This window comes from Ornithodoros turicata, unplaced genomic scaffold, assembly GCF_037126465.1.
Source record: "Ornithodoros turicata isolate Travis unplaced genomic scaffold, ASM3712646v1 Chromosome13, whole genome shotgun sequence".
Lineage (NCBI taxonomy): Eukaryota > Metazoa > Arthropoda > Arachnida > Ixodida > Argasidae > Ornithodoros > Ornithodoros turicata.
The window spans coordinates 351,228-377,393 of NW_026999307.1; the positions used below are offsets into that span (position 1 = coordinate 351,228).

General features: G+C 46.4%; 1 long non-coding RNA gene across 1 annotated transcript in view; it reads left to right on the forward strand.

Annotated features, from left to right (window-relative positions):
* Positions 1-18,387, forward strand: part of LOC135372198 (uncharacterized) — a 31,531-nt gene extending 13,144 nt beyond the window's left edge. Inside the window, exon 3 of the long non-coding RNA XR_010415873.1 lies at positions 6,735-18,387. This is a non-coding gene — a long non-coding RNA (uncharacterized LOC135372198). The remainder of the gene's footprint in view (positions 1-6,734) is intronic.
* Positions 18,388-26,166: the final 7,779 nt, after the last annotated feature.

A 26,166-nucleotide genomic window follows, 5' to 3' on the forward strand; every position in this document is an offset into this window, starting at 1 on the left:
CGTCAGTGTCATTCCGAGTTCTTGTTCTTCACAATCTGACTATGGGTTGATTCCCGCCCGGTTGTTTGTGCGTAGACCAAGTGACGAGCAAGCACCTGATTCTGATCGTTCAATTTCATCGAGGCAGTCGCAGAAACCAGTGCACGACTTGAGTAAAAGAACCCCTTCTACTTAAACTTTATATCAGTGTATCCCCTTCTAATTTTACAAAAAAATTACTAACAAAATTACTAAAGTAGATTATTTGCTCGTTGATCCACGCTGCAGTGTCGAACAAGGAATATGCACATAAAACTGAAAAATCATCTATTGGTTATATGCCTTTGGCAACTTTCTTGAATTCACACGCTCCTCTAAGTGTATCATTTGGTGTAAAAGCTGCGACAAATACGATACTTACAAATCGAATAACTACCTACATCAATATAGTGGTCTACTGTATAGTATAGAAGTAGAGCATGAGTGGAATTTAGTGCTTCGTCAATCGTGATAAGAGGTTACGATACACCTCCGGCTTCATTTGCCACAATTTCGGACGAAGACAAGGCAAAGTATTATCTGACTACAGGTACACATCAATTCTTTACAAGAGGAGGACTGGATAAAAGCTTTCCAGAATCACTTTGTTGTCGTTGCGCCACTAAACTCCCAATCATCATCATCATCATCATTTCCAGAATCACACCACCAGTGCTACAATATCAAAAGCATCTTCTCTCAAGCGTTCCCCCAATCCCCACCAATATGAAGTGCTTGGACAAATATTTGTGGAATTGCTAGATTAGCATAGTACTACTCTTCGTAGCCTCTAAGTGTACACTCCTTTGTTAAAGTACAAAAGCTGTGCACCGCTGGTCCGTATGATGGATCATTACGGATGTACGTGGCGCACAATCAGTTTGGGATCATTCCACCGTGTCACATTTTGCTATAGGATTTGAAGCGGCAAGCACGTAAAATAAACGCATATTATTAGCTACCCGTGTGATACTTGAAATTATGTATTTACCTTGCTGACTCCTAGAGGAGTCTTGGTACCTTCATGCACTGAGGTACTTTTTTTTTTCTAGTTGGTACTGTACTTTGTCTGTCAGTTGAAGACTGTCCGCTTGCGCCGCTGGAGTGTCCAGGTCCCAATCCGTAGGTATTGTGTGCGTGCAGCTTTCCACCGCTCCCCCTTGGGAAGAGAATGGTACTTCTCCCATTCCTAAAGTTTGATCTGTACAACAGCCGAAGCAGACGGAATGTCCCCAGCTTTGACTATGTACGAACCTTCTTTGTGGGAATGTGATGTAATTCACAGTGTTGCTAAACTGTTGTTCCGAGATTTCCCGAAAGAACAGACCCAGACGCGTGCGGCGTTTAACGATGACGTTTCTGAGTGGGCGGCACATGCAGCATCTGTTCCCATATGAGCAAAGGTGCAAAAGGCGGAAGTGGCCCCTTCCTTCTGGAATGATGTCTTCAACCTCTTTGATGGCGGCTGGCATGGCACTTTCTCTACAGGTGAAGTAATCTTCCGGGAATACGCGCGGTATCCACTTACTTTCGCTCCCGTGCAATGACAGGAAGTAGAATTCGTTGCTCGCCCGGGACGTCCGTAGTTCATTCAGAAAGTCAACCACTCCGTGAAAGCTTCCTATGAGAAGGATATCGTTGAGGAATCTATGTTGTTCCTGTCTATGCTCATGTAACAATTTGAGAAACTCTGTACAACGTTCTCCCATACTACATCCAGATTTCCACTGATTCCCGCTGATATCGAAGATTCGACGCATTCCAAGATTTTCAGTAAGGGAACTGGGAGGCGGAGACAAGACAACAAAGGGTCGTGCACATAGAAGAAGTCACATCTTAGCTAATAGAATGGCGCTATTAACACGTATCATGAACAACATTATTTTTATCATATGATGAAAATAAATTTGAATTGAATTGAACACGCCCTTCTATTTTTAGGTTTCGCGATGAGAATATGGAAAGAACACAGTAGTCTCACAACACTTCGATTTAGCACTTGCACTCGACACCGGCGGCTCGCAGGCGGCACAGCTAAACGGCTTCTGCACGTAATCTATGCACTTGAACTGGGTTGCGTAGTTCCCCGCAGATGTACGCCCTCTAGGTGATCTGTAACTGCTGATTCCTTCGGGATCAAACATTGCCAGACTCTTCAGTTCGCCGTTCGTCTTGCTGTACAGCCGTTTATGATCCAGTTTCAGTACATCGGGTCAAGCCTCAATTTGACGGTAGCTTCTAATGGCGACGGAATTAGTCGTCGAGTGCACACGCCTTGTGCAGCTTGTACAACTGCTACAGGTACAGCGTAATACCACAGATAACAAAGACTATGGCTCCTCTCCAGGAACTAGTTCCATCTTTCAAGGATTTGCTGTGTGTTCCAGTGTGACACTCATTTGCTTCACATACGGGAAGCTACTTGAAGGAAATCATCATTGAGAGATGGAACTAGTTCGTGGAGCACAGCCCTTGTTATTTGCGGTATTGTGGTGTACCAGTACAAGTCGCTTCATCGATGTCAGATCACGAGAGACTTATCGTCTGACAGGTGCACTACCATTCGTACCACCACAAATTCTGTGTTAGACATTCGTTCGATCCGATCCGGTGCACCTTCCTACAGGTAGCAAGCACAGTCCGCTAAGAGTTCGCACCGTGATATTTGCCGGTCTCTTTTGCTGAGCACTACATTCTCGGGCTTTCCTGTTGTTCGATGTGATTAAATACTGCACACAACAAGAAGCAAAAAAAAAAAAAAAAAAGAAATGTCAAGGGACGCTACCCTCATAAAGGAGACCATTCCTCTACCCTCAGCTCGGAACATTGTTACGGTACGGCTCGTGCTTTTTACCTTCAAGTCACTTATTCTCTTAGCGGGACCCGCTTTTGAAGCTTCCCCAAACAAAGAAGGCTATGAAACGCATTAGTTGCAGCGTGGGCTGCTTGGGCTGAGCTCAAATGCTGCTCTAGTCCTTCTTTCAAGTACGAACGAAGTGGTACACAGCAAACATTCATGTAGGATATTATCAAGTTTAATATCTTACAAAACAGCACCAGATATATAAAACCAGTATACTCCTTTCACTACAGTAGTGACCCACTATGACTGTTGCGGATGTGAAAACTAAATAAAATGGACTAATACAATTTCTTGTGGTTGCTATATGCATATAACTATAATGCATGTACCCGCTAAACCTGTACCAGATCCCGAAGCGAAATGCAGTACATACAACTATTCAAAATATACTATACTGGACGAAACAGACCACAGATTATCCGGCTCTAATAGGGCCAGGACGTCATCTCAATCAATATACGGGCATTTTTTCACTTAAAGAAGAAATACCTCATAAAATCGCTAAAACCAGTGCTAAAAACACTGAGGACGAAAAAGGACGGACGGTGAGTTTCGTCCTTAGTGTTGTTAGCACTGGTTTTAGCGATTTTATCATGTGTGACCAACAGGCCCAAATTGGTACTTTCAAGAAATACCTCGTTTAGATCAACATGTAACCGTTGTAAATTTATATGTTGCACGATAATCTGCAAGTGTGAATTGTGAGTATAATTTCAAACATGCTCCCTCGAAATGTGTAGCGTTGTGGTTTTATTTGGTCTGTGTACTGAGTTAATGAGGAAAACGACGTGAGCTTTTTTTGTCTTTGTTGGAGTTGGAGTGCGCTTGCTTGCCGTTCGATTTTTGTTGTTTTTTCGATGTTCGACGGAGTGCATTACAGCTGGTCTTCAGAGCCGTCCTGTCAGTCATTCTTTTTCTGAGTGGAAGCTTAAATCTTCACAACACATGGCTCACCAAGTGGCAGTTTACAATTCAGGCTATAAAACAGCATGTGGTGCAGCAAATACGATGTTTACAGAATTTAGTACGGATAGTATCTCAGCAGTATATGACAGACACATCGCTGCAAACGACTCAAGAAATCTGACCTATACAACGAATTTCGGAAGACCTGCTTGTGGGCTGGAATGATATTATGAAGCCATGTTCATCACCATTAGTGTATACTGGAGTGAAACCTATACCAACAACGCTCCCATCTGCACAAGATATGAAGTGTGCGGATATTGTGATCTATTGGAATATTGAAGCTGAACTGGACGTTGAATTTAACTTTGGTTCTACAACCACTACGTCGTACCATGTGCCTTCGTATACATTTGAGCAAATGTATACGAATCAAACGATACGTAGCACTACGATTGATGAAGATAGCACCTACTTGAAGACAGGACCACTTCAGTTCTTCTCACATGGTAGATTTGAAATAAGTTTCGCAGCTTAAATAATTAGAGGGTCATGTATATTTAGTTATAAAATGAGCATATTAAACATGTTTATAAAGCAACTATTTACGGGGCAAATTTCTTGAAGAGTGAGATCACCGCAGATGGATGTGGCTTCTTCTTGCTCTGCCATTCCCAAAAAGGGCGTCTGTTTGTCCAAACTTTGTCACTAGGCAGCTCATGCTGATTGGAGAGGATTATCATTGGGGTCCTGTATAAAATGTGGACATCTTGGTATTTTATATTGATGTGCCCCCTCCAAAGATAGTGTTGGGTGTTTCATAGGCCGCGACAGCTCTATATTTGGTTCATTGAACATGATCACTCGTCTCATTCGAGTACCTTGGAAGGGAAACTGTGTCCCTGTGTTGAAATTACCAATATATCCTACATTCAGTAAAATGAACAGACAAAGTCCATGAGCAAGTTTTTGCCAGCCGAAGGAGCAGAGACTACGTCGAAAGAGTTGTTTTTAGAGTAAGGCATTTCGCAGACTGCTACAAGGTTATGCCGAAACTGTCCAGACTGTTCATTGCAGCGTGCGTTCTAACAAGACGTTCTAACACGTCAACTGACTCTTTTATGTAAGGATAAATAACAAGCGTGTATTACTTGGTGTTATTGCTACACTGCTATAGTAATCTTCGTAATTACAAAATGTCCAGCCTTTCGTATATTTGCAGCAAATATCTACAGCTAATACATATGCTGGATCGCTACGTGAAAACATCGCGCACTGTGTTTGCTCCCATTCCCACGTGTCGCGAGTTGCAATGAGGGTGACACAGCAAGGACGTCAAATTTAACATTGATAATAAAAGTAGACTATTGTAAAAGTATAATAACATACCTTGATTGTCTCTTAATAATAAGTCTGGGCACTTTCACGCGCGTTAGAGGTTAGCATTTTTCTTCCCTTTTCTTTGTTGTCTTTTTTTTAAACTGGCGTTGCAGCCAGTCGATCAGTAGATGTACTTCATCCTGCATCTATGATGTCTCCTCCACGTCGATCGGGACTTCCACCGCTCATCGCGCGGTAACAGACGGTACCGATCCCATTCCCGCAACCTGATTCGTACAACACCCAAATACGTTGGATTGTCACAAGCTATGAGCACATACAAATCTCCTTGGTGGCGTCGTGATATATTCCAATGTGTTGCGGAATTGTTGCTAACCTGTTAACCGTTCCGAACTTCTGCAAATTTCTTCGGCTACAACTCTCTTCAATGTCGGACCGTTGGAAAAGGGAAAGTCTGGGCTTCGTGTATCCTGTTTAAAGTCTTGCCAAGCGTTCGAGATGTGGATTGTGGACTGGACACACCGCCGAGGGTATTCTGTGCTGGCACCTGCTGCTCTTCTTGCCTACAACGGTTCGTAATTTTGTACTTCGTGTCTGAACGTGAGTTGGTACCCCGCCTCACCATGTCATGGAACGGATTATTCTAGTTGAAGTTGATACTGATCATACTTGGAGCTTCTTCCTCTATGGGCCTGTTGCTCTGGGCCAGGTGGCGCGAATGAGCAGCAACATCAGCGCCCCAAATCATGCAACACTCCCCAGTTTAGCAGACGACGTGGCACTTTCAAGTACACGGTTTCGAGTTGTTCGCGCTTTTCAAGAAGCACCGCTTTTTCTGTTGATTTCCTACAGGTTTTGTAGCTTCCTTGGCACCATACCGTTTGACACATCATGCAAAACCCGCTGATGGAACTCCTTACTGTTGGGATCCGCGGCCGTTTGGGCCCGAAATGGCGCTGTGCAAACTTCAGTGCAACAGCCCTATAAGAGAAGCCACGGCGCTAGTTGCGGAGAATGGATGTATTGTGCGACTTCTTGTGGGGCATGTGGTGCGTGGATGTGTGGTATACGGACAATCAGTTCTGCTTCGCCAGAAAGCTGGAAACAAGGCTTATTGCGGGGTTGAGGTATTTTATTTGTTTCTAGATATCATTCAGGATGCTTCTTCTCCACAACGTGATTTCCCGGTATTTATGTAAACCAGGTGGAAAGCGAGGTGACATATCTCGTGTGTTAAGGTGCGGAATATCTTTCCACTCCGAGAGTTCCAAGCCCCTTGCCAATAAGCAAAGAGAATGGAGGCCAGACAACAGCAATAGTAAACCGATAGCAAAGGTATGATATCTTACCAGCGCAGTTTTTCGAGAGCGAATGGAAATACACTCCCGGTACGTTGTCAAAGTAGCTTTACTCTACCAGACTTGACAGCCTTGGCCACATTGCGTGTTTAAGTGCTATGCAAATTAAATTGCGTGGTGACAATAGGTTGCTCTGCAAACATACTTTGTGTGGTCCTTCCTGGAACTTTGCTTTACGAATTCACAGCTGTGTGTTTGTTTAGGAACACACTTCGTACTGATTGATGTTTCGTTCTTTGGTCCAACAGGTGTGAAGTCATACTGAAGGACCATGGCCTCTCGGTCACTCTAGCCACTCTTGCACCACTCAACTTTCAACTAGAGGCACACATGCACACGATCGCTCTCTCTCTCTCGACCTGTCTCCGCAGAGGGGAGCGATCGAGGGGCCGTGGTCGAACTCTCTTCATGGGCCAGTACAACACTACTCACCGTGTCCAGTATCCTGCTCTACGGTGCGAGACACCACAATTCGTTTAATGCTCACGAGCTTTTCAAATTTCGAAAGAAAATGCAAGTACCAAAGTTCCACCAAATACATATTGAGAATGCGTTGACGCGTCTGGCTGTGGGAGTACTCTTGTCCAACTCATTTGTTTTCCTCCACCGCCCTCTTGGCGGCCGTGGGTTTCGGTACGTATCGTTCCACTGCTTCTCTGCTATTGTTCAGAGCATTTCCAGAGCGTCATTGCTTTGTTTTATTTTTATTTATTTTTTAGTATTCAACTTTCATCTCTCGCCGGGTCTCCTCCAGCAGATCGAACTACGATTTCAGGAGCATGCTTCTCCCCAGCTTCCTTTGCGTTTGTTCTTAATATCTTGTAGCCAGGCCTGTGAACTCCATTCCCAAAGGGCACACCTATCAGTCCACACTTTATCTGTGGGTAATACGTGCTCATCCGATAAGTTAATTACTGGCATTCTGTGCAGTATATGTACGTCTTGGTACTTGATGCTGATCGACACAGGGTCTCCGCCAAAAATCGTTTCCAATCTTTCGTACGCGGTAGGTTCAATGTCCGGTTCGCTGAACATCATTATCCCCCTCAGGTGACAATCTTGAAATGTGAACTGTGTGCCCCTGTTGAAGTTACGTAAGAAATCTGCATTTAAGTAGAAGTAACACATATAGATAATTAGAAAGGTCTTTCCTGCGGACAGCGGTGAAAAGATACAAAGCGCTTCTTCTTCTTAGGGTAGGCAAGTCCACATACCGCAGCTAACTCATGCAAGAATCGCATGGATTCCTCTTGACATTGACAGAAGACGAGACGCTCTAAAATATCTACGGACTCTTCTATAGAGACAAGTATAGATTACGAGCAGGGTGAACCGAGGAGCAATGGCCACGTTAGTATAATATTCCTCGTAGTCGCGGAAAGTCCATCCTTTAGTAAGAGTGCGAAAGCTATGTACAGCTAAAGCGTAAGCAGGATAACCGCGATTAAGCATGGCACATTCCGTTTAAATCCATTCGACTGTGCCGCAGGACGATATGAGTGAGGAAAATGCCAAAACGTAAAATCATAACCCATAATTAGATTATATTGAAAATATATATACACGTGCACTTTAGTGACTCGCAGTTGTTGTTGTTTTTTTTCTTCTTCTTCTTTCTTTGAGTTGGCCCTGGAGTCGGTCGATCATTTGGTGGATCTCTGCCTGCATCTGTGGTGTTTCCGGGTCCCAGTCTATCGGAACAATACACTAAGTGTGCGGAGTCTTCCAGCGCTCCTCGCGAGGTAGCTGATGGTACCGATCCCTCTCCAAAAGCTCTGATTCGTACAGCACCCAATGTCGATATGTTGTCCCCAGTTGTGAACGCATACAAATCGCCTTGGTGGTGGCGTGAAATACTCCAGGGTGTCGATGAGGTGTTGTTCCATGAGATCGCGAATGGACGTACCCAAGCGCGAGCTGCGGCTAACGATGGTGTTTCATAGGATCCGGCACCGACAGTACCTGTTGGAGTATGCGCATATGTGGAGCAGGTGGAAGTGGTCCCGTCCATCACAGACGATGTTTTTAATTTCTTGAAGGGAGGATCCGATAGCTGTTTCCCGGCAGGTGAAATACTTTTCTGTGAATACGAATGGTCTGTATTTGCTGTCGCCTCCGTTGAAGCTGATGAAGAAGAAGTCGTCGGTTGTTAATCAAGTTAATCAAGAATGTGAGAAACTGCATAAACTCCTGTCGTTCTGCATAAACTACCCCACAGTCTCAAGGACAAGAGAGAAATGGCGACTCCCTCTCCAGGGGATGCCTAGATCCCCTCATCTGCAGAGTCTAAACTCCCTTCGGCCAGAGGACATAGGTGATCCCCTCGCTGGAAATGTTTCCAGAAGATTCGGAACCATCTGGGTAGGCGTTGGTTATCCGTGAAGAGACACCAGAGGATCGAGTGGCATGTATTGCTAGGAGTTTCACCCAGGTAACCTCCGCGTCTCACTTCGGTCTCGAATAACACAAAATATAAGGTCGTTACAACCTGCCACTGAACATGCCTCAATTCATTGGTATCACATACGACAGACAATTCTGTGTACGGTAATTACTATAATTACAAGCCCTACGCAGACACGGTACGAACTAGTCATGTGTGGTGGCACATTTGGCTGCTTGTCGCCCTTGGGCAATAAAACACCAAAACCAACAAACATACTTCACGTTTCCGAACTCATTTGTGCCCGTGCTGTCGCTCGCGCACTGGAGTTGGCTGAACGTTCTGCGATGAAGGCTCGCACATGCGAAGATAATCGACGCCTGATGAGAAGCTTACTTGGGCATCCTGCAGTTTCGATTGGGGTTTCGTGGTAAATCAGTTGAACCAACCAGAGGTCTTATTAAACTGTTTCGACACTCTTGCTGCTGTATAAACAATCTTAAAATGTTGGGTCACATGGGAACACTGTCCGAGCCGAGTATTCGCTTTGATGGAGGCATTGAGTTCTAAGTCCACTTTTTCGATGTTGTAAACGAGCAGACTACAGGAGCACTATGGAAAGTGTTGGACGCACCTGCGTCAATGGGCCTATGCAGTGCATTCACTATCGAATTTGATCCGTCAGCTTCATTTCTTTCCACATGACCGGTGGCTTTTACAGTGACTCATCACTGCAAGGCTGTTGGATCTCGTGAAGCGTAGGCTTCTTTAGGTATGCGTTTTGCCGAAGTGCTTTGGGCAAAACGATTGACGGGAGCAGAAGGGTGTTGCCTAGCGGGTGCATAACTGTGAAGAGGATGATCCCAGAGAAAAGGATAAACACACAAGCTTTCTCACACATGTGATGTGTTGCTGACAGTTGCGACGCAGTACACAAAGGGCGAGACAGACGATGTCGCACCTTTGTCTCGTCCTTTGTGTACTGCGTCGCAACTGTCAGCAATATGTACTAGAGTCACTAAATAGGGAGCATAGTAGCGACACTGAGCCACGTCGGCGAGCGAGCCCGCCATTTTGAGTCAGGCGCGGCTGCGTCGCCTAGCAATGGGACGCCAGTTCCCCCTCCTCCGGTGGAGAACAACGCGCAGTCGAGCCACCTCGCAACCCAGGAAACCGGTTTTGGATGGAGGTAACTCAACATGGACGGCGAGTTCTTGGAAGGAGAAACCACGTGGCACGTTCGGCCCAATCGCAGACACTGAACGGCGGCTTCGGCGGGGAAAAGGAATGCGATACTCTGTACCCCTATTTAGTGACACTAATATGTACCAACTTGCCCGGTATTTGTTACAATGTGTTGTGTGTTCTAGGGGCGGGTCTAAGATTTTCCCGAGGGGGGGGGGGGTCCATGTGGACAAATGCCACGTGCATTCTGGGATTGGTCCGCTGAACCCTGTGTTCAAGTCTGTAATTGAGGGGGTCCGGACCCCTGCCCCCCCCCTACATCCGCGCCTGGTGTGTTCATCCTTGTTTCGTGTATCATCCTCTTCGCAGTGCTTTGAGAACCTGCCAGAATGTTGAGTTGTGAATTGGGGACTGTACACTCTTCCGAGAGTATTTCATGCTGGGGTAGATATGCTGCTCATCTTGCCTATAGACCTGTTGCTCTGGTCCAGGTGGCGCAAGTGAGCAGCAACATCAGCGCCCCAAATTATGCAACACTCCCTAGTTTAGCAGACGACGCGGCACTTTCAAATACACGGTCCCGAGTTGTTCGCAGTTTTCAAGAAGCACCGATTTTTCTGTGGATTTCCTACAGGTTTTGTAGCTTTCCTTGGCACCATACCGCTTGAAACATCATGCAAAACCCGCTGATGAAACTCCTTACTGTTTGGATCCGTGGCCGCTTGGGCCAGAAATGGCGCTGTGCAAACTTCAGTGCAACAGCCCTATAGCGGTTCGTGAATTTGTACCCCATAGCTGTTCCACGTTTGGGACTTGACCAGGCTACGTTGTGCGAAACAACATACCAAGTTTGTCACATGTGATAGCTGGTAACGGTACAACATTCCTAAATGCAGCACGAAGAACGCAGACTGATGGGGCAATTGCAGACACTACTTACTCTGCACAGAACACTGCCTGTTCTCATTCCTTGGAGTGGTCGCGCAAGTGTTTCTTTTACTGATAATGACTCTCTGTAGCTCCTCTTACGTATAGGAATTGCATGCAGCCAGGACCGACGTCAGTTCCACTTGTAACACCATGTTATGAAAAAAGACGATTCCATTAGAGCTTTGTCTTCTTTAAGAGACGCCGGAAGTTGCGTAGAATGAAGATAGACCTACTCATACAAACCGCGTGTGGCGCGTGGATGTGAGGTACACGGACGATGAATTCTTCTTCTTTATAAGGCAGAACACAAGGCCTACTCTTTAGGCCTCTTTATTGTGTTCTAGATATCATGGAATACTGTTTTTCTCCACACAGTGGCAGAGGGTGGTGTGTCGCTATTCTTGTAAACAATCTGAAAGGCAAGCTGACAGAACTCATGTGCCAATGTGCCCAAATATATCTGAGTCCAGAGCTGTCCTTTAATTTTCGGCTCCTACGAAGGTTTGTTCTCTGTCATGGTTCTTTGCGTTGGCGTTGTTCAGACACACAATACCATGCACGGGTAGCCTTCACTCTCGAAGTCAGTGTAGGTGTTCGATGATGATGATTTCTGTAGCAGCTACTCTCAAATCGAAAGAACTTCGGCAACATTGTTGTTCTGTGTTTTACAGTACGTCAAAAGCCCCAGGAGGACATTAAAACGTTTAATGTCTTCCGGAAATGTCTTCCGTTTAGTGCCTCCTTTTAATGTACATACACCTGGTAATTCACATGGTACATGTATACAGCGGTACAACGACGGAAGTAGACGACAATTCCCGACGTGCCCCATGCACCTTAGGTGGCGTTCATCAAATTTGCACTAAAAATCCACTAGTTTTGCAGATTGTGAGAGGTATCCATTTCAATCCCATCCAATCCACTTGCCACGCAAAATGGCGCTGCCAGTGTTGGATAGGGGGACAAATAGTGAGGATAGGTCGATTGATAGCGTCCTATATTTCGACACCCGATTCGTCAGAGAGCTGAAAAAGTGGCTGGAGCTTCTGGTATAGGCATGACCCATTAATGGCCAGACTTCCTTTTAATATACGGCTCTAGCGTACCCACATGCGGTAGAGATATGCGCGGCCTCCTGCTGCTTGCTGCGCGTATGCATGCCGCCCCAGCTCTACTGCGTCCTCCCGCGACTCTCCACAGCGAGAGCTTCTGGTTCCGTGTTTGACAAGATGGCGAACGACATCGAAGTCGAGCTACTGACAATAGTGAACGCTTCAGTTCTTACATATGAGCTTTTGCGAAATCAACATTGCAGACGCAAGAAACGTAGGCTTTGGGTTCACTCACTGTGGCGATAGCGCATTCTTTTCTTGCGAACAATGTTTAGCTTTCAAATTCCTGACACTATCTATGACGGTTAATATCTTACACTTTACCTACCTGCCCTCCCACATTTTACTGCAGTGTCGGCCCAAAAAGCCATTTTAGGGCAACGCCTTACAATGTAGGCAGCAATGACATTTTATTTTCTTCATAAATTCGCCGATTGAAAAACGTGAGCACCACTGCGACATACCTTCCAGTCAACGATGCCGTCAATGCTCTGCGTGCGGGAGGCTGGAAGTTAAACTGCATGCTGATTGTGTCTGGAGTTTGTGTTGCAGTCCGTAACATAGTGCAATAGAAAAATACGGTCCTGTTTGTTCCAGCATTGTTGTCCTAAGACGAGTCGTGGTGCTTCGTCGAAAGAATAAATATATATGCAGAAACAACTGCCTATATGACACGTGGGGCATGGTTGCGTGGGATGCGTACCACGAGCTCTTCTTCGACATAAAGCACACGGCAATTCCTCTGGCTCCTTAAAACTTGTTTGTTGGGTTTTCAATACCGTTCAGAATGTTTTTTTTTTCTCTCTCTCTCTCTCCCTACAATGGACTATGAGTTCTTTCCTGCCATTTCTGTAGACAAGGTGACGAGCAAAGTGACATAGCTCGTGGACGAGGGTTCCAATGAACCTGTTGGGCCATAACTTGTCGGTTGTGGTTCTTGTCATCTTTTATAGATGGGTAGAAATCCAGCGAACCCAGAAGAAGAACAGTCTCTGTTCGAAATATCGGCGGCTTCTGTCCTGAGGCAACTCCCTTCCTACTTGTCTTCTTTTAGCTTTGCCAGCTTTGAGGTTCTGTTCTTCATCACAAGCGGCGCACATGGGTGCAAGGAAAGCACATTATATCCACTTATCACATCGAATCAAGCTTCGGTCGCTTTTCTGTCAGAAAATCATCAGTACTCTAATCATCGTAATCAGCTGTGATCTTTCACCAGACCACATCAACCGTTCAGTACTGTACTGTACCATTGAATACTGTACCCTACTGAAAAAACTATCAGCCAAGTTTCTGCTTGTTCATCAGAATTCTACTGATGCCTGTAAATTGGTGCAGACCAGGCGTGACGGCTTGATGGGACCACCAAATCGTATGAGTGGTGTACTGATTCCTAACAAAAGACTGGTCTCTAACACAATTATAAAACATATTTATTTGAAGCACACAACGATACATACAGGTGAGGGTTGGACCATCTCGAAGCTGGAACACGAATCCTCTTTTCAGATAGTTACTGTCCAACTACCATATTTTGTTCTTTTCTTGAGCTTCTCTCCTTTACGTTTACGGATCGCACATGAAGGTACCTGAATAATAGACAAAAGTGTCAGAAGAACATCTGCTAACTAACAATGAAATATACCAGAGCACAAGATCACACGTACAGCAACCGCAAACAGAATGCGGCATGGTTTGAGCGAAAACGAATGCACCATCATGACTGAACTTCGACGTATATTGGTGCTGCAACGGTATTTTATTTCAAGAATCTTCGTGACTGGAAACTAACCGTGGAAAACTGCTGCGGCGTCCCAACATATAACCCCATTGAAAAAATGAACAATAAAAGAAACAGTTGCCGCAGCAGCTTTTAGTTGCCGTGATTTGGGACATTTCTGGAGTTTTCCTCTCCAGTGTTAACATCATTCCCTCTTGTTCCACGTGTATTTTACCTTATGTTCAGGCACCCTGGTGTTTTTGGTGTGTGTGGTCTGATGCTGCACACCACAATTCCTGGTGTCTTTTATTGCGCCATTGTTGCGCATTATGCGGTCTCACGCATTCCATTCCTTGATGTGCTCCTCAGCACTCCCTCGAGTCACTAAAAGCTGCTCATGTTTTCATGTGACACAGGTGGAGGATATTTCTTGAATAACTGAACAATGGCCAACGGGTGGGTCTTCCTTTTGGACATCGTACGTGGACATCCAGAATGACATTTAATGGACGCCTTACGGGACGTTACCATCGAGCTCTCCCTCTTCCTCATGCATGCTTCACTGCACTTCCACTGTGCACGAAGCGTGACAATATTTTACAACAGTTCAATTGTGAACAGCACTTTTATTTGATAGACAAAACAAACGTTACAACGGACTAATTGATATAATCAGTTGCACAGAACACGCAAGAGCAATGACACTGACCCCCCAAAATAGCATAAAACAGAATATATAGCTTATTTATTTATTACTCTGCATCATCCGAAATAATCCTTATGAGTGGTGCATTTTACACGAGAGAAAGAAAGAAAATAAACGTAACAGCAAAAACAGATGACACCCTGATCAAAAAAACCAATGCTAAGCATCGGATAAGTAGCTAAGTAGATCGCGTTTCAGTGCATGCAGACGTTGAAAACCACACTGTACACGACTCTATGGTCAATGTCTAAATGTTATGTTGATATCACAAGAATACCAAGCTAAGAGCAACACTTGGCAATGTGTAACTGACAGTGGCAGGTAACGTGACGCATCAAATAAAACTCCCACAAAGGACAGGTCAAGCTGTCTTTGCTGTAAATGGCTGAATATATAGTATTCGCCACTACTGTGGTGTTCGGTACATACCACACTTTCTATCATAAGTATAGAATTTTGAAAGGAATACTTATACCCTTGTTACACGGTCATTCTTAACCGCGGTTCTCAATAACCGCCGTTACTCTACCTAAACGCGGTTATCCTAAACCACCGTTCGCTGCTGTTACACGGCGTGTATCATCACAGTTTGGTGTGATTACGTGGTTTCAATCCCGCGGATTAATATTTACTAAATTGAGCACTTAGAAACGTATAAAATGATTGAATAATATATTCCTAACATACTTTTCCTGTATCGACCTTCTTTTTAAACTATATAGCCAAATATTCGCACGGTTCCGTCGACCATAGAGTTAATATAGGAAGACTCTAGAGAACGTACTTGGCGCACCGTCAATGGGATTCTCCTATCCCAGAGCGTGATCGCCCGGGCGCAGCCATCAGTTGGTCATGGACAGTGTTAGTGGACGAATTTCAGCCCCCTAACTACAGCGGAGCTGCTCCGTTTGTTGCCAACCCTGTGCAGTTACGTGGGATGACAGACGGTGGAACGACCCGATGGAGGCAACGGCGTCCACCGTACGAAGCGAGGCCAGCCGACGAGTACGTACGAATCTTCGGGATACCTGCAGAATTGAGTAGTGCTATCGGAATCACAAGGTAAACGTTGCCATATCAAACGTGAATCATATCTTATCTATGAGATACCTGCGACACCGCCAACACTTTGTTTTCCACTGACACGGATGAAGATGTTTACCGCCTATGACTTGTTGAAGTGGCGTTTGTATGCTTTGCGAGCGAAATCAATAAATCGTTACCCATCGTAACAAATTTAGGCATGTATTTCCGAAGGCAACAGAATTCCAAAGATGAATACACACAGTAAACCGCCATTTTCATGCTGCTCTGCGAACTAACAGGAACCGGAAATGGCAAAAACGAAACCACCCCCCATTCCATGCTCTGGTCTGTCGAGTTTCGTGATAATAAAGTGACGAACGAATTGCAGCACACAAGCAAGTGATGTAGTGGGAAAATATTTACTGCTTACTTGTTTAACGAATACATATGAGGTACAGATTGGGACAAAAGTTTACGGAACACGCGAGCGACGTACTTTTTCTTCGGTGCGACACCCTAGCGGCAGCCGGAAGTGGGTGAGTTCACTGTTTCGGAGGGATGGAAGGGTGCGCTGTGAGCGACACACAGCGGTAACTCGTACTTCCCTGGCACACCCAAGCGACACTGGAGCGACCACTGCGTGTCGCTAACAGCGCATCCGTCCACCCCTCCGAAACAGTGAACTCACCCGCTTCCGGCAGCCGCTAGGGTGTCGCACCGAAGAAAAAGTACGTCGCTCGCGTGTTTCGTAAACTTTTGTCGTAAACGGTTAATCGACTCTCTACCGGTCTAACTGGAAGTGCCGCCATGTTAAGTCTCGATCCAAATCTCGCCAAGTCCGCTATTCAGTCGGCTACCGCCTAGTGCGCATCGATGTAGTCTAGTTATACGCCTGACCATCTGACAGCCGAGATGGAGACGCGCGATGACGGTATCAGCGTGCCCGCTGTTTCTGCTGCCTTTAAATGTAAAGTTGCACATAGTGGTATGTTTTTTAAAACTGCGTAGCGAGTTGCAACACATGTTTAGTTGTGAAGGTGACAGTTTATGCACGATGTCCTACAAACTTAGCGCATTCGAGTCCTGCTGCGCTTGCGCCGTACGCATTTCTTGCGTGAGCAACGAGATGGCGCCACAGGCGCCTCGGCTAGGCAAGTCTGTTCCAATAGTGACAAGCAAATGGGTCTACTAAGCTGCCTAGTCAGGCGGCTTCGCGGGCGCGAGGTATTGGAACGCAGCCTCGGTTTGGCTTGGCAGCCTAAACCGAGGTTGCCTAGCTCCGTTTGCTCTAACCGCCGTTAGCGGCGTAACTGCAGTGAGGCCGGCCGTGTAACTGTGGCGAACGGCGGTTACTCGTGAGTAACCGCGGTTTGTGTACCCACGGTTGAGAATGGCCGTGTAACAAGGCTATTAAAAACTGAGAGGATAAGTATATAGCATAAATCTTTAGGATAGCCGTACTTCTAAGTCATGAGAAAATGTAACCGATGAAAACGACATAGTGTAGCACTGTAGTCACTTTGGTAGGCAGTGCTGATTTAATTAATATCTTATGTTGAAGTCTAAAACTGCAATATGTGTAAACACGGGCTGGCTAAAGTCGCGTGAGCTGTCCACGCGCCGCATGTTTCAGATATTGCTGTATGGTGCTCGTGAATCTATATGCCCGTCTGCGAAGGTGAGCGCATTTTTTTCCGAGATGAACTCGTTCATAGTGCGACGTTGTGCCCTGAACTTATATTTCTAAGGGTGCTTCCAGTTATGCTCTGCATGTGAGCTGTGTCGCGTGCGCTGGCTATGTTTGAACAGAATATTCTGAGGGGAGCAATGTGAAATTGTGTTTCTTCATACTCAGCTTGGGTTGAGTCTTCTTTTTTTAAGCTTGAGTACGTGCGTGCATAGCATTGTTTAATAAGTGTTGGAGCGTCAGTGCGTCTTGAGCTTCACCACATAGCGCCACTATGCTATTGTCATTCTGCTCGATTTATTTAATTTCGTGTGTTCAATGTGCGCTGTCTAAAATAAAAACGGACCCAAGCTCTATTGGGTTTATTGATCATTCAAGTTGTTTTTCTCTCAAATCAGCTTCTCAGCACAGCATCAACTATCGATGTTTTCTCGATCATGTGCTTCTTCCTGCTTATTTCGAATACGTGCTGGCTTCCCTGATTAGCATCACGATGAGTTTTTTTGCACTTCCTTTAATACACATTGAAATGTTTTTTTTTTGTGTGGTTCTGTCACAAAATTCGTTCTCAAGAATGAACACGTTTCATTGCATCATTTGCCATTCTGCTTGATTGAAACGATTTTTAGGTTGAACTGCAAAGCACACACATCCTAAACGATCCTAAGCTTTTTCTCAAGGGTGGGCTTGACCTAACGCACGCATGCAACCAGGTGAAGCCAACTTTACTCGTGTAGGGTGTGTTTTGAGATGTGTACCATAAACACGTTTTTTTATTTCCCCTTAGCAACTGTGGCTGTGTGAACAGCGGGAGGCGGCGGCATGTAAGCTGTTCAGCCTTCTAACGCTGGCTCTCTAGAAGTATGAACCAGTTGGATAGAAATGGGTCTAGCGATGAGTGAAAAGTGCAGTTGGAGCCTGTTAAGGAGCTCTAGACATAAGTGACCAATGAGAGGCTTGTAGTCAGATGGGCCAATGAGCACAACCACTTGTAGTTAGATGAACCGACAGCAGTTGGTGTCTATCGAGGGAGCTGAGTGACCAATGAGCGCAAGAGATGACCGGGACCAATGATCTCTCTGATGCAGCTGAACCAACCCACAGCTGGACCAAGAGGCTGTTGTACCAAATAAAGGTTGAAATCAACAATTGTCATGTGTCTTGTCTGTAGCTGCTGCATTGTGATTTAGGAGCGACAGGCTAGTCAATCACTGTTCAGTAGGCTTAGCATGGACCAATCAGTGCCAGACATCAGTAGGCTTCGGTGTGAAGGGACAATCAGTAGGCTTAACGTGGTTCGGCTTAGAAGTCAGTAGGCTTAGAATGGACCAATCAGCATGAAGTAGATGGAGCTGGTGAACAGTTGCGCCATCTGGTGTCAGTGGACTTAGAGCGGGCCAGTGAGGGCCAATCGGTGAGCGGCCAATTAGAGCGTTTAGAAAGTCTGGTAGAGTGATCAGTAGGCTTAGCGTGAACTGGCTTAGAAGTCGGCAGGCTTAGAATGGACCAATCAACGCGAAGTGGGTGGAGCAAGTAAAAAGTTGCGCCACGAGGTAAGTAGCATGGACCAATCAGGGCCAGCCACAGCAGAACCAAGCCGTGCCCTATGACGCAGCTGGACCAATAGCATAATTTCTATTAAATGTGTAGGGAACCTTCTTCGGCACCATCAGAGCATGCGTAGAAATGTTGTGAACCAATGAGCAGCAGGGTGGAGGAATGCGGTTAGCACGGGCCAATAGCAGTTGGAGCCTGCCAGCGTACGACCCCCGTTAAACTTATCTTATGGTAAAAGTTACAATCTTCCACAGTTAAATTCATCTGATCTAGAGATGAGTGCGAGTGACCAATGAGTGGCTTGCAGTTCAATGGATCCATAGCAGTGGGTGAGTGACCACTTGCTGTTAGATGGAACAATCAGAGTTGGAGCCTATGAGGGAGCTGTGACCAACTAGAACCAATAAGGAGCTAGGTGTGCGGCCACTTGCAGTCAGACGGACTAACAAGCAGACCACCTGCAGTTAGATGAACCAATAACAATTAGAATCTACCGAGGGAGCTGAGCGAGCAATGAGCGGGAGAGATGACCGCATAGAATTATGGACCAATGATCTCTCTGATGCAGCTGAACCAACCCACAGCTGGACTAGGAGGCCGTTGTGCCAAATAAAGGTTGAAATCAACAATTGTCGTGTGTCTTGTCTGAAGCTGCTGCCTGGTGCAGACAAATTCAGGTCAGCCAATCACCATTCAGTAGGCTTAGCGTGGACCAATCAGGGCCAGCCATCGGTAGGCTTAGACCAATTAGCGTAGACCAATCATTGTGAAGGGCCAATCAGTGTGAAGTGGGCGGAGCCAGTAAAGAGTTGCACCATCTGGTGTCAGTGGGCATAGAACAGGCCAGCGAGGGCTAATCGGTAGGTTTACGTTGGGGACGGCCAATCAGAGAGTCAGGAAAGTCTGGGACGGTGATCAGTAGGCTTTGGCTTAGACGTCTGAATCAGTAGGCTTAGAATGGACCAATCAGCATGAAGTGGGCGGAAAGTTGCACGCCACAAGGTAAGTTTGAACATCTGAGATAAAGCCGCAGCGGGGTCGCTGCCATCTTGCGGGCGCTAATGAAGGCTATGTTCAGCGGGCTTAGTCAGCCAATCAGTGGGCTTAGAACGGGCCAATCGGTAGGCTTAAATTGGGGACGGCCAGTCAGAGGGCTTAGAAAGTCTGGAAAATGTGGAGAGTGATCAGTAGGCTTAGAATGGACCAATCAGCGGAGCCGGTCAATTAGCATAAAGGGGCGGAGCTGTGCTCAGCGATACGCATGCACCAATCAGCGTGAAGTGGGCGGAGCCGAGTAATTAGCATAAAGGCGCGGAGCTACAGTCAACCAATCAATTATCAGTAGGCTTAGCACAGCCATTCAGCGTGAACTGGGCGGAGCCAAGCCAACTAATTAGCATAAAGGAGCGGAGCTACGGTCAGCCAATCAAAGATCAGTGGGGATTGGCGTGGACCAATCAACGTGAAGTGGGCGGAGCTAATGGCGGCCAATCAGATGGCTTTGAATTGGCTTGTGATGGATTACAAATGGTTTGTGTTGGCTTAGAACTGGATTGTGTTGGCTTAGAATTGGATTAGAATCGGCCATCTTGGATTAGAAAAAAAGTGGTGGTTATACAGTATGGTTCTTATGCCGTTGTAGAGGAGGTGGTGTCCCTCTACATGAGTCCTGACCGGCGATGATGGAATGTCCCAGCGGGCAGATGGTCGTGGCCTCACGCTAGGACGGTGCCGGTAGAACTGCCGTGCCAGCGCCGTAGCGCGTGGCAGCAGAGGCACGTCTTCGTCATCACACACGGGCCGCCACATCACTCCCCCCCTCAGACGCGGAGCGGTGTAGAGCTGGCGGTTGAGATTCCGCGTCGATACAGGAAGAGGAGGAAGACGGGCGACACGCAGTACAGGGACGGCTGGTCTTGCGTGTTGTGATGAGTGGGCAGAAGTGGCGGGCTGAACGGTGCGGACAAGAGCTGGCCGGGAGGGTTCCAGGGGCGGGCCAAAGCGGAGAGCATGCATGTAGGCCGAAGTGATAAGAGAGTGGGGCGACAGAACCGCGACCGGTTCGTGAGCGTTGAGCTCGTAGTGTTGTCACCACGGAGAGTGCCGGGGAGGACCATCGTGAAGCACGTGGAGACCGGGAGTAAAACTCACTGTGGCCTCCGTGCGTGACCCCGGTGGAACGTTGGTCCCGGTGCCCCTTGACCGCAATTGGATGGACTGGACTGCCACTATGTTGCACAAAAGCCAGGTGGGAAGGCGAGGCGGGCAGGGTTCCTTGACCGCTGGCGTAGCAGATGCGGGTGGCGCGGTCGACAGCGGCGTACCGCGACCGGTACAGGAGCGTGATGCTCGGGAAGGTGCCGCTGGTGGTAGCCCGAGGAGTGCCATCGTGAAGCGTGTGGCGACGTGACGCAGAGTGCGAGACCATGGTGACGTGATCTGGGTAGATGGGTAAGGTGGGTAGGACCATGGTGTGGCGCGGTCGGGCGTTGCGATGAGTGGAGCCGCGGTGAATTGACGTCGTCGCCTAGCGGTTCCTCGGTAGAACGTTGCACCGTACCTTCGGAGGTGGGCTTGCAGTAATTTGGGATGGTGCTTGGCCGAATTATGCCGAACATGGTGTTCGTTGTTCGGGTCACCAAATGTAGAGGAGGTCGTGTCCCTCTACATGAGTCCTGACCGGCGATGATGGAATGTCCCAGCGGGCAGATGGTCGTGGCCTCACGCTAGGACGGTGCCGGTAGAACTGCCGTGCCAGCGCCGTAGCGCGTGGCAGCAGAGGCACGTCTTCGTCATCACACACGGGCCGCCACACCGTATTAAACTATACTACTCACGGGCTATGTTCTTACTGTGTAACAGCTGCTCTGGCTACGAAAATGAGCATGTTCCGAATTAATACAACATGGCTCGACACGATACGCTGATGAATGCGGCAAAATAAAATGAGTAGTTAAATGTACAATACATAAACAGTTGTCATAACATGACAGTTTCATTCCGGCATTTATATGCTGCCCTTCCGCCCACTTTAAAGAATTACTGAACTGTATTACTATGTTGCATGCCATTACGCGCTCCTCTGACAGAAATTGAGCAGGATTACATAGCGCAGAATAAAAGTACAGTGAATATAATTTTTGGCTTCCCATTCATGCTTCATGGCCGCAGTAGTAGTGCAGGAAGGCCACTGCTAAGTTGTGTTGAGAAACACCGCTTCCTGTTTGCCGTGTCTAAATGAAATGTACCTGACCTGATCCAACGTAACTGTTCTGAGTCTGGAACACACAAACAGAAAAACACAACACAGGCCGCAACATTAACAGATAGGCAAATGAGCTGTGGGAACCTCGACCTTGGGTTCATGTTCAATTCCTGGTGCTAGCACTGACTGTGTTTTTAATGAATTATTTGTTGAAGTTTCCATGTGCCTGATAACACGAACGACTCATCAACCAGTGAATCCTCATGAGGTGATGAAGGGTCGTCATCCCAAAGGGACTCCGTTTCTTGCATGTGTCCTTAGGGTTGCTCACCACTGCGAAAAAAAAAAGAATTTAATGACAAGAAATGGATAGTCATGTTTACTTTACAATGATCTGGCACAACAGAGAGAAGACGGTTGAGAGCATCTGAATTTTAATGAGACGAGACTTTCATGCAGAAGGCTGCACTTCTTCAGGTCTAACATGAAGTTACACACACACACACAAAAGAATATATAACACATGTTTTAAGGTAGTTAGCAAGAAGAGCTAGGGTTGGTACAAACATACAAATAAAGATACAAACATATATAATAAAATAAAAAGGGTGTATTACTCCATCAGTTTGAAACAAATGAGGGATGAGTTGTGTAACATAATACATGAATGAGCACGGTGGCCAGGCCAGTATTTGGCACAAAAGGCATTCACGGGAGACACATTCAGGGAAGCAGTGCTAGTGTTTTGTCAACTTCTCCCTTGCCGGCTTAAAACTGATGTAGTTGTGCCCCCTTTTTATTGTATTATATATGTTTGTATATTTATTTTTATGTTTGTGTCAAACCTCGCTGTCTACCTTACAACATGTCTGATATATTCTGGGATTTTGTAACTTCATGTTAGACCTGAGGAAGGGCAGCCTTCTGCACGAAAGTCTCGTCTCATTAAAATTTAGATGCTCTCAACCGTCTGTTTTCTGTTGTGACTCATCTCTATCGCGGGATACTTGCACATTGCTCTTCTACGTACTATGATTTTGCAGTAAGATTATGGACTTTGGATAAAAAGACTACATAGCACTGCTCAGGTATTTTTGCCTAATGAACAGCACCCACTAAAAATATATGAATGTGGCATTGCCCACAGTAATGCACCAAGTGCAACACAAGTATTGTAGAATATTGTATGTATTTTAGCTTACATGCCAATCCAGTACCACTATCCAGTGTGAAGTTGTGACAAATAAATCGTTCCCATTTTTCTTAGCTATCAGAACACAGACAGTGAGTTAATAAGAGTAGACAATGATAACATGAATTCTGGGCTATTCTTCTATCAAACATTCACAGATAGTAAGGGCATCTTCCTCAATGGACATTGATAACAGTGAAAATTCTAAAACGTTATCAGAGATAACATCAGCTTCTGCGTGTCAGAAAGGATTGTATGTCCAACAGTAATCCAGCTAACAGTAACAAAAATGTGCAAAAGGCAAATTAACTGAACTAATGTAACGTACCTTCTATATCAGACAGTGAAGCTTGTACCACCCCGTCCACAGGAACCAGAGTTTGGACAGCAGAAGTGTTTAAACTGGGAGATAGCAGTTAATCGGAATAGCGACCTTTCTTTTCCACCCTGAAAGCCGAGATTGTAATGTTGAGGGCAGATTTAAGAGTGGTGCCAAGATGTCTGCATAAGAGCTTCTATGAAAAGTGGAATATAGGTGAATGCTCAAATTATAACATCACATTGTCACACCTGTTGGTGGCAGCTGGACTGCAACTAATGTGTCAGCAATTTCTTCATGCACCAGATGCAAGCCGCCCTGCAAGCAATACCCTGCCTTCAGCGTGCATCTGTGGTAATTCACAAGTTAGATTATCAATACTGCTGTGTTGTTAATCGTGGCTATATCAGAGGAAGCGCAGTAGGACAGCTGCACAATCGATTCATGAAAGTTCCTATTTTTGTATCTGATCCTCGACTTACCTTTGCTCTCTTTTATGCCTTGGTCATCCGTGGCACGTCCAGTTCAAAACTTGTGTGCCGGGCAACTCACTTCAAACGATTTCGTGCCGAGATTCCAAATTGCCTCAGGAGTCGCGCGTAACCTATGATAACATTCGCGGACGAAATGCTTGGAGTAAAACTCAGTCCACAGACCTGTCGCTGTCAGCCAAAAGCTCCGCACTGCTTTGTCTTTTGGCAACTTGTAATAGGTAATGCTCCGATGAATCTTTTTAACAGCGTAGCACCGTTAAATTCTCGACAACTTCGCCGTGGCATATCACGTATCACACCGCTTCAGCTCATAAAAGGCAAGGTCAGCACAAGGAAGTGCGCTTCCCAAACGACGTCGTGCGAAAGAAATGTTCACATGCTTTGTTTCCGGCTTAGCAATAACATAACAGCTGTTTGCCAATGTACGGTGCACAGAGAACGAAACCAAGGGAGCCAAGCGGCCAAGACAAGAGTCCATGCCAAGCCAAAGACAGATAAACCTAGAGCCGTGACGTCGGTGCGCCCGTGCGCAGGGTTTGCCGACGGTCTGACGGGCGGGCGGGGAAACTAACAAAAAAGTGTTTCTGAAAAACTACGAACAGTTGGACCAAGATATTTCGCACACATATTCAGTGTTTTGTAATGAACACACAGCGCGAGCATCGCTCAGTTCTGCGGCACTTCAAAATCGGCATATCTGACCTTTAAGTGCACCGCGGGAGAGCGTTGTCCTGTCAGGGAGGTCCTCGTCAGACTTAATTAGCTTGTACTTCAGCGAGAAGTCCTGTAAAGTTTATTCATGTGTTGGGGTACTACGTCCGCTCGTCGAGTCCGAAGAACAGTTACTCACTCGAAGGCCTTCTCTATTAACTATGCTGAACGGTAGGATGTCTCTTGCAACCCAGAGTACAAAGACTCTATCTAGTTGCTTCTTTACCATGGAGTCATTTGTGCGCTTCGATTTGGTTGTACTGAAGTAGTTCTTCAGCCCTTCGCTGTCTCCTTTGTCTTGCTTCCCTCTCACTTTGTGTACGTCCGCCAAGTGACGTTGAAGGTTCGTCGTGCTTACAGAATTCGAGTAACGCTTGATATCGCACCTATATGAGAGAAACTAGATTGGCACATGTCCCAAGACGTTCGGCAAACAGAATATAAGATGGTTTTCCCCGTCTGCAGAGTGAATCCAGGTTTCAGCACCTAACTGTACTAAAACTAACTTTTCTTTGAAACTCATTTTTCGAAGGGAAGCATGGAGTCCTCACTGAGAGCCTTGTGGAAGCCGAGCTTACAGAAATTGTCCGAACCAACAGTTCTCGTTTTCTGGCCATCATCATGCACCAGCGTTCCGAAATAGGACCACGCGTAACTTGAACGTGATGCTGAATGCAGCGGAGTGATCTTGAAACAGGACACTTTCTTCTTAAACGTATCGTGCCTGCCATTAAACTTTCGTCTGCCATCGCATTAACTGCGAATGTGAGAGCTTCTTCCAATGTCGCGTTGCCCATGCACTGAAGGCGCACGTAGGAATGAAGAAGCGCTAACGGTCAGTCTGGGACGCCCGCGCGCGACCCAGGCGAGGGCACGCGAGGGAAACTTATAAAATAAAGGAAGAGATGCGCTCAACTCTCATCGCTGGCAGAGCGCGGCTCACGGCTCTGATCGCTGTTAGGGAGCCTGGATGGGTTGCTGCGGCCTCTCCGCACATGGAGGATCCCTAATCGCTGGGAGTCCTGCTTATGATCGGTGGGTCCGAAGGTCAACGAATCGGTCAGGCGGCCCATTGGACACACTATGAAAGGTTGTTGTCATTGGATGGTTGTTGTTATAGACCGGGACACACTTGGGGCGCATTTTACTTGTCCAGGCAAGTGCAGTGTTATGATGGGCAGCGAAGATGCTACAGCAATTGCACGTCGCTGGAGGTAGTTATGAAGTATAAAGCGACGTTTATCGTGCGGAGGCAGACAGTCATTCATTGCACGAACACTATGCCCTGTCCACAGTTCCAAAGTGCGAAAAAAAGTGAAAAGAAAAGTATGACCCATTGTGGACTGGTAGAGACATGTGTAATCACATGAAATGGCCGGCAGAAAAATTGCAGCCATGACGAGAGGAGACGCTGAGACAGCTTTTCTTTTCACACTCAGGGTTTCGTCATGGATGT